This window comes from Cherax quadricarinatus, chromosome 14 (genome assembly GCF_038502225.1).
Source record: "Cherax quadricarinatus isolate ZL_2023a chromosome 14, ASM3850222v1, whole genome shotgun sequence".
Lineage (NCBI taxonomy): Eukaryota > Metazoa > Arthropoda > Malacostraca > Decapoda > Parastacidae > Cherax > Cherax quadricarinatus.
This window is the reverse complement of record NC_091305.1, coordinates 7,392,493-7,407,726: the sequence shown is the minus strand read 5'-3', so window position 1 is coordinate 7,407,726 and position 15,234 is coordinate 7,392,493. Positions and strand designations below refer to the sequence as shown.

At 35.5% G+C, this 15,234-nt stretch overlaps 1 protein-coding gene across 22 annotated transcripts in view; it reads left to right on the top strand.

The window, feature by feature from the left end:
* The window catches only part of sei (seizure), a 668,222-nt gene that overhangs the window by 494,074 nt on the left and 158,914 nt on the right, over nt 1-15,234 (top strand). The gene's annotated exons all lie outside the window — the stretch shown is intronic.

The following is a 15,234-nucleotide window of genomic DNA, read 5'->3' as shown; positions in this document are numbered from 1 at the left end:
ACTTGCATGCCCCTTAAGTTAAATTACAATTTGTTACTCCAACACATTTTAGTTCGTGAATGAACCTGTAGGACATAAGGGCTCTATGGAGCAACTTCTGCCCCACAGTTACATTAACCTAAATGACCCAATTAACCTAACTGGGTCAACCACTATATATTCCTCACCCTGATATTGGCCTGAATGAATCAACCAGGTATTAACCTAAATATCACTTTATGCTACACATTAGCAAGAGTCAACTTGGGTGCTTCTTTCACTCAGATTGCCATGTTCCCTCCTCCACTCCACGAAAATTGAGTGAGCAATGTGGTTGAACTATGTGTGTTACTTTGTGCATTGTTAAACAGCTCTAGGTTTGTATATTATTATTCATAATTCAATTTGTGCAGTAATTATGAACAGGACAGTAATACTGTGTAAAGGTTTCTAAAGTAATGTGTTAATTATAATATGTAAATGTTACACAGCACCGAACATGTAATAATAATTCCTTGGTTCTAACAATTGCTGAGTGGAATGAGTCTGTGGGACACGAAGACTCTGTGGAGCATCTTCTGCCTCACATATTCACTCTATTCTACCTTCATTAAAATCTCTAACTAATAGCTTTGTGAGGATAGAATAGTTCTCATTGAAAGTGTCTCCATTGTGTATTGTTCTTAAACCATTGTATCCACACACACATTCTCTGGGCCAGCCTTTTCTTTATATCTAATTTACCAAGCTATGTCCCTGATCATCATTGGAAGTTTCTGTAACACCCATCTGACCATTACTAGTGTCGACTTTCTACCATTTTTCTTATTTCAGCCACCATTATGCACAGCAGTGGCATCATGTTTACCTCTTCTGCATCTTAAGCATCTAACAGTTGAATGTTTCCCTAGATATCTCAAGTAAAATTTTAACAGTCTTATTCATGTGTTAATATATTCATAAAATTAGAACAGATCACCTTGTGAATGTGTTTACCTTTTCAGTATTAAATGTTTTACTGGGCTTTCTAGTTCTTGCGGTTTTTGTAAATTCTCCATTTCTTTAGCTTGAACTTAACTTTGTAGAATACTTAGTTTTAATTTAGATTTGTGTTTGCAGTTGGGTAAAATGTTTCAGATTTTGTCATAAAGTTATTGCCTTCTGATACAAAAAGAAAGTTTGACTGGTCACCTGTTCTAATGACTGCTGACACTTGGTGTTCTTGAAGGACAGCTTTGTACAAGTGAGGAATGTTCCTATAATGCATTATCCTCCTTATGACTTTATAAAAATGTTCCATCTTAAAACTGATTTGTGATGATTGAAGTCACAATATTAGACAGCTCTAAGTAACACTTTTTCAGTTACTGTACCGTATTGGCTTTAGGTATTTGATAGTTGCTGTTAATCCCATTTTCCTGTAGTACTTCCTTAGTCCTTAGACAGCTGATCTACTATTATTCTTTTTAATTTTTTTCTCATTCGTCAGTGTATACCATATATTTAACCACATCGTGATATTGAGTCTTGGTTGTCTTGTCAAAACCTGTGAGTGTTGACCTTGTTTCATAAAAGTATGTAGTTGGCATCTGGGATTTTATATCCCTTAATCCTTAAACTATGTCTGACATACTAGTACAGTGGACCCTTGGTTCTCTTGGTTAATCCATTCCAGACGAAACTCGAAAATCATGAATACCGAAATAATTTTCCCCATAAGAAATAACATAAATCCAATTAATCCATTCTAGACACCCAAAAGTATTAACAAAAAATACATTTTTTAGAGAATAAATAGTATAGTTTTACTTACATAAAACAATGAGAAATAAATGTAAAGCACTAATGAAATGGGTAAATGAACATTTAAATCACTTTTACCTTTATTGAAGACTCTTGCTGGCGTATGGAAAATGGTAAGGAGGGGAGAGAGAGGTGCGTTTATTGTATGGAGACAGGACAAAATGTTTCAATATGATGGTAATATCAAATCTACAACTTATTTATCTATCACAATTCATCTAATATGACATATTAAACAATATTAATAACATAGAAACATATATGCTCTAGAATGTCTAAAATATGTCATTACGTACGTGACGAATGGTGATGGTGGTGGTGTTAGATTTATGAGGGCCACTGACAGCATAAGCCGTACATATAGCGGTGGTGGTGGCGGCAGCAGAGGCCACCGCCATTAGTCACACTGAAACAATATTTACACTTTAATTTATAAATATGAAATATTTACACTTTAATTTATAAATGAGAAATATTTACACTTTAATTTATAAATAAGAAATATTTACACTTTAATTTATAAATAAGAAATATTTACACTTTAATTTATAAATAAAAAATATTTACACTTTAATTTATAAATAAGAAATATTTACACTTACCTTGGAGATGCTGGCATTGGTTTAGGGTGGTGGAAGATATGCAGGGTGGCATATCCTGTCAGTGGCCCTATATACCTCCAACAACATTGGAGAAGTTAGTTTTGTGTCTTCCTTTTTCTATCGCTTAATCGCTTAGCTTACTTGCTACACTGTTAATGCTAATTATTTATTTATTTATGTCTTTGCAAATAGTACATTGAGATTATATATTTATAATGGGTTGCAATGCAAAGAGAGCCTCTATTATGCCTAGGCATTATGGGCCAACTTAACATTATTGGCTTACTAACTACTTAACACTAAGAATTATATCATAGTTGTACAGTAGAATATTAATTATATCATAGTTGTACAGTAGATTATTAATTATAAGTGAATCTAATTTATATAAGACAAAAGATATATTCATATATTGAAAAATGCTTTTTGTGAAAACAGTGATTCAGTTATATTCCTGTCAACAATGGATAAAAGGTTCAAAAGTAATTGTTGAAATTGTGATATGGGAATACATAATTGAGTATGTGAGTACTGAGTATTTAGCATTTAGTCTAGGGTGATTAAGTGGCTTTTGAGAAGAGTCTTAAATTGATTTTTTGACTGGGTTACTTCAGTATCTTCTGGTAATGAATTCCATATTTTGGGGCCCTTTGTGTGCATAGAGTTTTTGCACAGTGTGATATGGACACGAGGTACATCAAAAAGAGATCTGTGTCTTGTGTTATGATCATGTGTCCTGTTAAGGTTGGTAAGGAGAGGTTTGAGTGGAGGGTTTATATTTGCATGTATTGTTCTGTGTATGTAGTAGGCACATGAATAACTATGGATGTACTTAATGGTGAGCAGATTTAGACTTTTGAAAATTGGTAGAGTATGCTGGCGAGAGTGGGAATTTGTTATCATTCTGACTGCTGCCTTTTGCTGGGTTATTAGAGGTCTTAGGTGATTTAATGTTGTTGATCCCCTTGCACAAATTCCATGTGTGAGATAAGGGTATATGAGTGAATGGTACAGTGCCAGGAGAGCTGATTGTGGAACATAGTACCGTATCTTTGATAGTATGCCTACAGTCTCAGAGATTTTCTTGGTGATTTGTTGTATATGTGTCTGGAACTTAAGTTTACTGTCAAGGTGGATACCTAGGAATTTTCCCTCTGCAAGTCTTATGACTGATGATCCGTTTAGCGTTATATTAAGTGGATCATTTGCAGCTTTATTTCCAAACTGTTATAGCCTTTATCAACTCCTTCTGCTTTAGTATCGTACAAATCGTAGAATCACTGAATAACTGAAGAAGGCACATTCTCCCCTCTCTCTTCCTCCTCCACTTTGGTACTTTGCTATGATTTTTTTCTTGAATTCTATCATGTTTCTCGCCTTCTTTAGCAAAGGGCTGGCACTAGGAGCTTTCTTTGGGCTCATGGTGGCTTATTTAGCAGACAAACACAAAAAACAAGGGCAAAAAACAGTGGATTATTACATAATGTTTCGTATGACCTCGCATGTTAATGTTCACTTGCCAAGAAACAGCACCACACTGACTAAGAATACATGTGTGGCAGGCTTTGTGTGTGTGTGACACTCAGACATGTTCCGTATGACTGATGAAACCAGAGGGAATTAACGAAAACAGAGATTACATTTTGACGAAAAAAGTTGGCAATAACCGAAAATCACAAAATAAGAGGCCAACGAAAACAGAGGGTCCACTGTACACAAATGTTGTCTATGTGTCTGATATACTAAGCACAGGAGGGCCCCACTTTACAGCCCTTTGCTTTACAGTGTTCACTAATGCAGCAGTTTTCAATTATACTCATTCTTCATTTATTTAGACTTCCTACAATAAATATATTCACCACTCACTATAAGCTAAACATATATGCATTTTTTAGGCCTAGCTAAATTGCTCACTTATTATATGATAGTGTAAACATGTTATCAGGCTTTTATATGTATGTATTTGAAAGTGAAAAAAGGCTATGATTTACTTTACAACAATTTTCACTGTACAGCCGTAGCTCGGAACCTAATCTGCTGTGTAAATGGGGCCCTCCTGTATGCACAATTTTTTGTACCCACAAATCTGCCATCTGCCAATGTTTTTGACCTCAGTACAATTCTTTGAGTCTTCTTCCATCTAATCATATACTATGTAATACAGTTAACTACTCAAGTGATAACTGTATGTCTAATATGCTAGTATGCCTAACTATCATAAGTAAACAATGAAACCAGGGGCTGTTGTTTCATCACCAGCTTCCCTTCCAGCAAACTGACAGTAAGATGACTTTTTTTTTTTGACAAACCAGCTGTATCTCACTGAGACAGGGTGATCTAAAAAGAAAAATGTAATTTTTTTTAACCCTTAAACTGTCCAAATGTAGATCTATGTTTTTTCAACATTTGAAAGTATGTAAAAAAAGTAGATCTTCTTTTCTTTTTTTATATTTGAAAAAGTGTAAAAAAACTTTGATCTACATTTTTTTTTTTGTTATATTTGAAAATATGTAAAAAAAACATAGATCTACTTTTGGAGCACTACGCATGTGAACATAGATCTGCTTGGACAGTTTAAGGTTTAATTTAGTAATTTATACAGAAGGGGTTACTAGCCCCTTGTTCCCGGCATTTTAGTCACGTCTTTCGACACGCATGACTTATGGAAGAAGAGTTTTTTCCCACTTCCCTGTGGAGAATAAAGCTGACTTATTTTTTCCAAATTTATTACAATTTCAAAATACTAACAGTGGAATTCTGCCACAAAGCACACTAAGTATATTTAACCCAGTAAAGTCAAATAATGTGATTTATTTCCATGTTTTCAGGAGTATTACTCTCTGAAACAATTGTAATATTATAAGTATTCATTGTACATAACCCTAGACCAAAATAATGAAATAAACAAACAAAAAACAATTACAGCATATATATAACATACGTACTTTTTTTTTTTAACAAGTCGGCTGTCTTCCACTGAAGCAGGGTGACCCAAAAAGAAAGGAAATTCCCAAAATGAAAATACTTTCATCATCATTCAGCACTTTCACCTCACTCATACATAATCACTGTTTTTGCAGAGATGCTCAGAATACAACAGTTTAGAAGCATATACGTATGAACATACACAACATATCCCTCCAAACTGCCAGTATCCCAAGCCCCTCCTTTAACCCTTTGAGGGTTTCAGCCATACTAGTACGGCTTACGACCCAGGGTTTTTGACGTACTAGTACACCTAAATTCTAGCGCCCTCAAATCTGGTGGGAGAAAGCTGTTAGGCATACATATGAAAGAATGGGTTTATGTGGTCAGTGTGTGCAGTATAAAAAAAATCCTGCAGCACACAGTGCATAGTGAGAAAAAGAAAAACTTTGACCGTGTTTTTGGAATAAAACAGCGACTTTGCACTGTATTTTCTTATGGTATTTGTTGTTATATTCTAGTTTTCTTGGTCTCATTTTATAGAATGGAAGACATGTTACAGAAATTGAGATGACTGGTTTTACAATGAAAAGTACCTTGAAATTGAGCTCAAAGTAGCAGAAATGTTCGATTTTTACCAAAGTTCAAAAGTAAACAAATCATGCCAAGCGTCCAATACAAGTCAACTGGTGAGTCTAATATTCTTTCACAAGTGCGCTGATATTATTTATACCATTTCTACACTAATGCAGCAGTCTACATAACAGTAAATCTTCTATTTTTTGTAAGAATAAAAATTGAAAGTAGAAAGCCAAAGAAATATAAGAGAGGCCTGGGGATGTGACTAACGAACAGAGGAAATGTTATTTTAGTGCCAGGAATGTCTTTCTTGTTTATTCTGGACCCTATTTGGAAATTGGCATATTTTGAAATTTGTGTGAAATTGGCAAAATTGCTAAATTCTGACCACTGTATTGGATAGTTGAAATCAGTAAATGGGTGGTTTCTTGTACTCATTCAATAGAAAAAATGGAGTTCTAGAGAAATAGTTATGATTTTTGTCGACTAGTACATTGGAATTGGCCGAAAATAGGGCTCAAAGTGGGCAAAATCGCCGGTGCATAAACATTGTCGAGACCGCTAACTTCGGGCGAGCATAATTCCATAAGTTTTCCATCAAATTTCATACTTTTGGTGTCATTATGATTGGGAAAAGATTCTCTATCTTTTCATAAGAAAAAATAATTTTTTTTTTTAAATTTGGCCGACCCTGAGAACAAGTCTCGGGGAGGGCCTGTCAACCCTCAAAGGGTTAAGTGCAGGCATTGTACTTCCCATTTCCAGGACTCAAGTCCAACTATATAAAAATAACTGGTTTCCCTGAATCCCATCAGTAAATATTACCCTGTTCACACTCCAATAGCTCGTCAGGTCCCAAATACCATTTGTCTCCATTCACTCCTATCTAACACGCTCATGCACACTTGCTGGAAGTCCAAGCCCCTCGCCCACAAAACCTTCTTTACCCCCTTCCTCCAACCTTTTCGAGGATGACCCCCTACCCCGCCTTCCTTTCCCTACGGATTTATACGCTCTCCATGTCATTCTACTTTGATCCATTCTCTCTAAATGACCAAATCACCTCAACAACCCCTCTTCAGCCCTCAGACTAATACTTTTATTAACTCCACACTTTCTTCTAATTTCCACACTCCAAATTTTTTGCATAATATTTGCACCACACATTGCCCTTAGACAGGACATCTCCACTGCCTCCAACCGTCTCCTCGCTGCAGCATTTACAACCCAAGCTTCACACCCATGTAAGAGTGTTGGTACCACTATACTTTCATACATTCCCTTCTTTTCCTCCATAGGTAACGTTTTTTGTCTCCGCATATACCTCAACGCACCACTCACGTTTTTTTCTTCATCAATTCTATGATTAACCTTATCCTTCATAAATCCATCCGCTGACACGTCAACTCCCAAATATCTGAAAATATTCACTTCTTCCATACTCCCTCTCTCCAATTTGATATCCAATTTTTCTTTATTTATTTATTTATTTATTTGAACATGATGCAGAGAAGTACAAGAAATACAATTTTTAAAGTGCAGCATGCCAAAGCCCCTTGTATGCAGAGCATTATGGGCAGGCTTAAAATTAACTTAAGATTAACTAAGCAATGATATATTCAGTGGTATAAAAATTATTGTAAAACAGATAACAATTTAGTACAAATGAGTATTACAAAGACAGGTCATATGGTCATTTACTGTGTTGCTGTGTAATCAGTAGAATGGAGTATTCTGTTAGGTAATGAAGTTAAATAGTAACAAAGTTTGATTGGGTCACAGGTTGACATTTATGAGATACAATAATGAGATATGTACATATATGAGATACAATTTATGAGATACAATTATTCAGTATTTATTTAGTTGTGGGTGAGTAAGTGATTTTTGAGAAGAGACTTGAATTTATAAACAGACAGTGTTTCTTTTATATTCACAGGTAATGAATTCCAGATTTTAGGGCCTTTTATGTGCATTGAGTTTTTGCATAGCATGAGATGGACACGAGGAACATCAAAGAGTGATCTGTACCTTGTGTTATGGTCATGTGCTTTGTTAAGGTTGGTAAGGAGATGTTTGAGGGGAGGGTTTATGTCAGAATTAAGTGTTCTATGTATGTAGTAGGTGCAGTAATAGGTATGGATGTTTTGTGTTGTGAGTAGGTTTAGAGTTTTGAATATTGGTGGAGTGTGTTGTCTGTAGTGGGAATTTATTATCATTCTGACTGCAGCCTTTTGTTGGGTGATTAGTGGTCTGAGATGGTTTATTGTTGTTGAGCCCCATGCACAAATTCCATAGGTGAGATAGGGGTAAATAAGTGAGTGATATAGGGCCAGGAGGGCTGACTGTGGAACATAGTACAGTATCTTCGATAGTATGCCTGCGGTCTTGGAAATTTGTTGTATATTTGTTTGAAATTTGAGTCTATTATCAAGGTGGATTCCTAAGAATTTTCCCTCTGTGAGTTTTGTGATAGGTGATCCATTTATCATTATGTTTAGAGACACATCTGTAGCTCTGTTACCAAACTGAATGTAGTAGGTTTTGTCAATGATTAGAGTAAGTTTGTTGGTCCTCATCCAGGTTGATATTTTCTGTAATTCGGTATTTACAGTATTGGCTAGCATGACTGGGCTCAGGTGAGAGTAGACGTATGTAGTGTCATCTGCAAATAGTGTGGGTTTGAGTAGTTGCGATGCATTTGGTAGGTCATTTATGTATATGAGAAAGAGAAGAGGGCCTAGGACACTTCCCTGTGGGACACCAACTGTAATTGGCTGTGCGGAAGAGTTTGCCCCATTTGTGTACACATATTGGCTTCTGTTGCTGAGGTATGACTTTAGGTAGTCGAGGGAGTGCCCTCTTATACCATAGTGCAACAATTTTATGTGGAGTAAGCTGTAGTCAACTGTATCGAAAGCTTTGCGTAAGTCAATGAAGATCCCCAGTGGGACTTCTTTTTTCTCTATTGCTGTATAAATATGTTCTAGCATGTGGATAATGGCATCATTAGTATTTTTATTAGGCCTGAACCCAAACTGACAGGGGATGAGTATGTTGTAGGAGATGAGGTAGGAATAGATATGCTTATGGATTAATTTTTCAAAGATTTTAGAGAGAGGGTGTAAGTTTCTACCTTTACACACCCTCCCAAACTCGTGCACTAACCTTTGCAATTTATCTTTAGAATCTCCCATAAGCACTGTATTATCAGCAAAAAGTAACTGTCATTTCCCATTTTGTATTTGATTCCCCATAATTTAATCCCACCCCTCTCCTGAACACCCTAGCATTTACTTCTTTTACAACCCCATCTATAAATATATTAAACAACCATGATGACATTACACATCCCTGTCTAAGACCTACTTTTACCAGGAAGTAGTCTCCTTCTCTTGTACACATCCTAACCTGAGCCTCATTGTCCTCATAAAAACTCTTAATAGCATTTAGTAACTTACTACCTATTCCATATACTTGCAACATCTGCCACATTGCTCCCCTATCCACTCTATCATATGCCTTTTCTAAACCCATAAATGCAATGAAAACTTCCCTACCTTTATCTAAATACTGTTCACATATATGCTTCAATGTAAACACTTGATCTACACATCCCCTACCCACTCTAAAACCTCCTTGCTTATCTGCAATCCTACATTCTGTCTTACCTCTAATTCTTTCAATAATAACCCTACCGTACACTTTTCCTGGTATACTCAGTAAACTAATTCCTCTATAATTTTTACAATCTCTTTTGTCCCCCTTCCCTTTATATACATGCTCTCTGCCAATTCCTTGGTACCTTCCCCTCTTTCATGCATTTATTAAACAAAAATACCAACCACTGTAACACTATATCCCCCTGCTTTTAACATTTCTGTCATGATCCCATCAGTTCCAGCTGCTTTACTCCCTTTCATTCTATGTCATGCCTCACGCACCTCCCCCACACTCACATCCTGCTCTTCTTCACTCCTAAAAGATGGTATACCTCCCTGGCCAATGAATGAAATTACCACCTCCCTTTCTTCATCGACATTTAAAAGTTCCTCAAAATATTCCTGCCATCTACCCAATACCTCCATCTCCCCATCTTCTAAGTCCTTTACTCTGTTTTTAACTGACAAATCCACTCGTTCCCTAGGCTTTCTTAACTTGTTTAACTCACTCCAAATTTTTTTCTTATTTTCATTAAAATTTCTTGACAGTGCCTCTTCGACTCTATCATCTGCTCTCCTTTTGCACTCTCTCACCGCTCTCTTCACCTTTCTTTTACTCTCCATATACTCTGCTCCTCTTATAACACCTCTGCTTTGTAAAAACCTCTCATAAGCTACCTTTTTCTCTTTTATCACACCCTTTACTTCATTCCACCAACCACTCCTCTTTCCTCCTGCACCCACCCTCCTATAGTCACAAACTTTTGCCCCACATTCTAATGCTGCATTTTTAAAACTATTCCAACCCTCTTCAACCCCCCCTCCCACTACTCATACTTACACTAGCCCACCTTTCTACCAATAGTTGCTTATATCTCACCCAAACTTCCTCCTCCCTTAGTTTATATACTTTCACCTCTCTCTTACTTGTTGTTTCCATTTTCCTCTTGTCCCATCTACCTCTTACTCTGACTGTAGTTACAACTAAATAATGATCCGATATATTAGTTGCCCCTCTATAAACATGTTTGTCCTGGAGCCTTCCCATCAACCTTTTATCCACCAATACATAATCAAACAAACTACTTTCATTATGTGTTATATCATATCTTGTATGTTTATTTATCCTCTTTTATTTATCCTCTTTTGAGATTGTGTATATACAATAGCGGAATGCAATGGAAAGAGAGCCTCTATTTATGCCTTGGCATAAAATATGTATTATTACGAAACCTCTTTCTACACATAGCTCAATTAAAGGCTCCCCATTTTTATTTACTCCTGGCACCCCAAATTTACCTACTACTCCCTCCACAACATTTTTACCCACTTTAGCACTGAAATTCCCAACCACAAGTACTCTCACACTTGGTTCAAAACTCCCCACACATTCACTCAGCATTTCCCAAAATCTCTCTCTCTCCTCTACACTTCTCTCTTCTCCAGGTGCATATATGGTTACTATAACCCACTTTTCACATCCCACCCTTATTTTACTCTACATAATCCTTGAATTAATACATTTATGCTCCCTCTTTTCCTGCCATAGCTTGCTTGTCCTTCAACATTATTCCTACTCCTTCTTTAGCTCTAACTATTTGATACCCCTGACCTAATCCTATTTATTTCTCTCCACTGAAACTCTCCCACCCCCTTCAGCTTTGTTTCACTTAAAGCCAGGACATCCAGCTTCTTCTCATTCATAACATCCACAATCATCTTTTTCTTATCATTCGCACAACATCCACGCACATTCAGACATCCTACTTTGACAGTTTTCTTCTTATTCTTTTTAGTAATCATTACAGGAAAAGGGGTTACTAGCCCATTGTTCCCGGCATTTTAGTTGACTTTTATGGCAGGTATGGCTTATGGAGATAAGATTCTTATTCCACTTCCCCACAGATATAAAAGGAAAAGTAATAAGAACAAGGACTATTAAGATAAAATTAAAGAAAACTCAAATGAGTGTGTATAATTAAATGTGTAAATGTATGTGTAGTGTGACCTAAGTGTCAGTAGAAGTAGCAAGACGTTCCTGTAATCTTGCATATTTATGAGACAGACAAAAGACACCAGCAATCCTACCATCATGTAAAACAATTACAGGCTTTCATTTTACACTCACTTGGCAGGACAGTAGTACCTCCCTGGGTGGCTGCTGTTTATCAACCTACTACATATTCCATAATATTCCAAGTGGGGCAGTGTCGGACTATGCATCTCTCTCTCTCCTTGGTTTAAGTGCTGAAACACCTTTCAACACATCTAATATCACAAGAAACTAGTGTACAAGGCAATTACAAAAACAGAAAAAATAGTCTCATCTCAGCGTCAATAAATTAAAAAATGTAAATATCGCAGGCGCTTTTAAGTCATTGTAAGATTTTTGTCAGATTCTATTCATTTTAGTTTTACTTGATTCAAAAAATAATCTCTTTCATTTTATAAGAATTCTTTTTTCCTCAAAATATCTTCCCCCCGACCCACAGGAATTTTTTATCTGGGTATTCCACAGGTTAAGGGTTAATTGAAGGGCTTGTCCATATGTACATACATGACCATTCAAACACTGTAGCTTAGCAACTGATGTTAAAACTGTTCTTTGGTTAATGTGGGCCTGAAATTGGTTGTAGAAGTTCATGATTATTCTCTCATAACAATTTGCTAATGTTAATTTGGTGATTGGGCATGATTATTAATGAATGTGGGCTGAAGAAGCTCAGTGGGTACTTCATATTGTGATGTTTTGCAGATTTAATTATTTGTTTTCTTTAATTAAATAAATTTCTTTTTTATTTCATGGAACTCGTTTTCCTTAAGTTATCACTGATCTTCATCTTCCTCAGATGTTAACACTAGCTTAATCTATTTAATTAAACTTTTATTGTCTCAGTCTGTTTCCAGGAATGATACTATATACTCCAGTTAATTTTCATCATCTGTTTATGTTAATGAAATTTATTTGTGTTATATGTATTAGTGCCCTAGTGGCATGACCTTTTTAAGCAGTCATGGATGTTTTGAGACTTTCCTGTCTTAATCAACATTTTATTTTTTGACTATCTTTTTTTTAGCAAACTTTATTTACTAAGTGTATGTATGCTAACTTACTATTAAATGTGTTTTAGATTTTCTTTTTTAATATATATGTGATTTAGAATAGTCATAAGTTATTATCATACCACCTAAGAGGTCTGCTTATTAATGATTACAATACTTGTTAATTACTTATTAACCTATACACCTTGATTACCTAATTATGACTTGTTCAATCATCTGTCAGGCTCTAACTTACATCTGTTATGCATGGACCAGCTCTGAAAAATATTTTTGTGTGTTTATGAAAGGAAAAGAATAGATCTCAAAAACTGGAATAATTTTTAGTATTCAGATTTACTTTCTTAAGTCTAATTATCAGAAAAATTGGATGCTCAAAAGTTATGGCACAAATATTGCTTAGCTCAGAATAAAATTTTATATGTATAGTTGCTCACTAACACTGTACTGTACAAACTTTGGCATTTTCAAAGCGTCAGAAAATTTTAAGATACTGTAATTTTAAGTGTGAATAATGGATTTATTTATTTTATTTATTTATTTTTTATTTGGACATTATACATAGTTGTACAAAGAAATATAGTGATTGGGTGTACATGCCAAAAGCCCCTTGTATGTAGAGCATTATGGGCAGGCTTAAAATTAACTTAAGATTAACTAAGCAATGATATATTCAGTGGTAAAAATTACAGTAAACAAATTACAACATGAAATACAAATAAGTATTTCAAATAAGAAGCATAAAAGTTGTACAAATTTGTAGCATAACAATGTATAATCGAATCAGATCGAGTAAAATCAATGATTTGTAGTGCAGAAACAGGTCATATGGTCATTAGATGAGCTACTGTGCATTCAAGAGAATGGAGTATTATATTAGGTAATGTAATTAAAAAAAAAAACATAGTTTGATAGGGTCACAGGTTATACATTTATGAGATTCAGTTATTTAGTATTTATTTAGTTGTGGTTGAGTAAGTGGTTTTTAAGAAGAGTCTTGAATTGATAAACAGACAGTGTCTTTTATATTCACATGTAATGAATTCTAGATTTTTGGGCATTTCATGTGAATTGAGTTTTTACATAGTGTGAGATGGACACAGGGAACATCAAAGAGTGATCTGTGTCTTGTGTTATGGTCATGTGTTCTGTTGGGGTTGGTAAGGGGAAGTTTGAGGGGAGGGTTGATATCCAAGTTTAGTGTTCTATGTATGTAGTAGGCACAATAATAAGTATGGATGTTTTGTACAGTGAGTAAGTTTAGAGTTTTGAATATTGGTGGAGTATGCTGCCTGGAGTGGGAATTTGTTATCATTCTGACTGCAGCTTTTTGTTGGGTAATTAATGGTCTGAGATGATTTATTGTTGTTGAGCCCCATGCACAGATTCCATAGGTGAGATAGAGGTAAATGAGTGAGTGATATAGGGCCAGGAGGACTGATTGTGGAACATAGTACCGTATCTTCGATAGTATGCCTACGGTCTTGGAGATTTTCTTGGGAATTTGTTGCACATCTGTTTGAAATTTGTGTCTGTTATCAAGGTGGATTCCTAAGAATTTTCCCTCTGTGAGCTTTGTGATAGGTTATCCATTTATCATTATGTTAAGAGGAACATCTGTAGCTCTGTTTCCAAACTGAATGTAGTAGGTTTTGTCAATATTGAGAGTAAGTTTGTTAATCATCATCCAGGTAGATATTTTCTGTAATTCAGTATTTACAGTATTGGCTAGTATGACTGGGCTTGGGTGAGAGAAGACGTATGTAGTGTCATCTGCAAATACAGTTGGTGTCCCTGTGGGACATCAACTGTAATTGGCTGTGTGGAAGAGTTTGCTACATTTGTGTGCACATATTGGCTTCTGTTGTTAAGGTATGACTTTAGGTAGTTGAGGGAGTGCCCTTTTATACCGTAGTGTGATAGTTTTATGTGCGGCATCTCTTATGAGCTTCCAGGTTCAATTTAAATATCTCTGTCATGCTTCTCATATCTGATTATATGTTTTATGACTGTCGTCATTGAATTTTTTTTTTTTTTTGTGAGAGTACAGTATAAGCGTTTCTTATCAAGTCATACTTTGTGATAGCTGCTTGCTATTTTGTGCAGTGTGTTGTGGCAGCTTGTACGCATCAGTTAAATAATAAAAAATTCAGACGATGCTTGCTACTTCATCCATCACTACCTAACTGGAAGAGCAAATCTGTGATAACTGAGATAATTCTAACATGGTAATATAGGGGATACTTTTCATCCTTTAGTTTTGCAAGATGACCCATGACTGAGTAATGTAGCTCTTTTTTATCTCTTCAAAATGTTTCATTTCTCAAAAACTCTTGCACTCTAATTTTATGTCATAGAAATAGAAAAAAAGGCAAATACATTACTGTATATGGGGAAATTATCAAAATAAGTGAAAAGCATAGTACAGGTCCGCCATCATAGATCCAGCAATCAGTTATTCGGTTCCTTCAGTTATTCAGCACTAATTTTGGCTAGCATAATTTCAAATTTCCAGGGTTGCCACACCAACCTGCTGGTACTGTTTGGTGGTGCTACTTCCTGCATGAGTCATTCCAATTGCTTTTTCTCCATTTATTGTTTTAACCTGCTTACTTTTAGCCCTA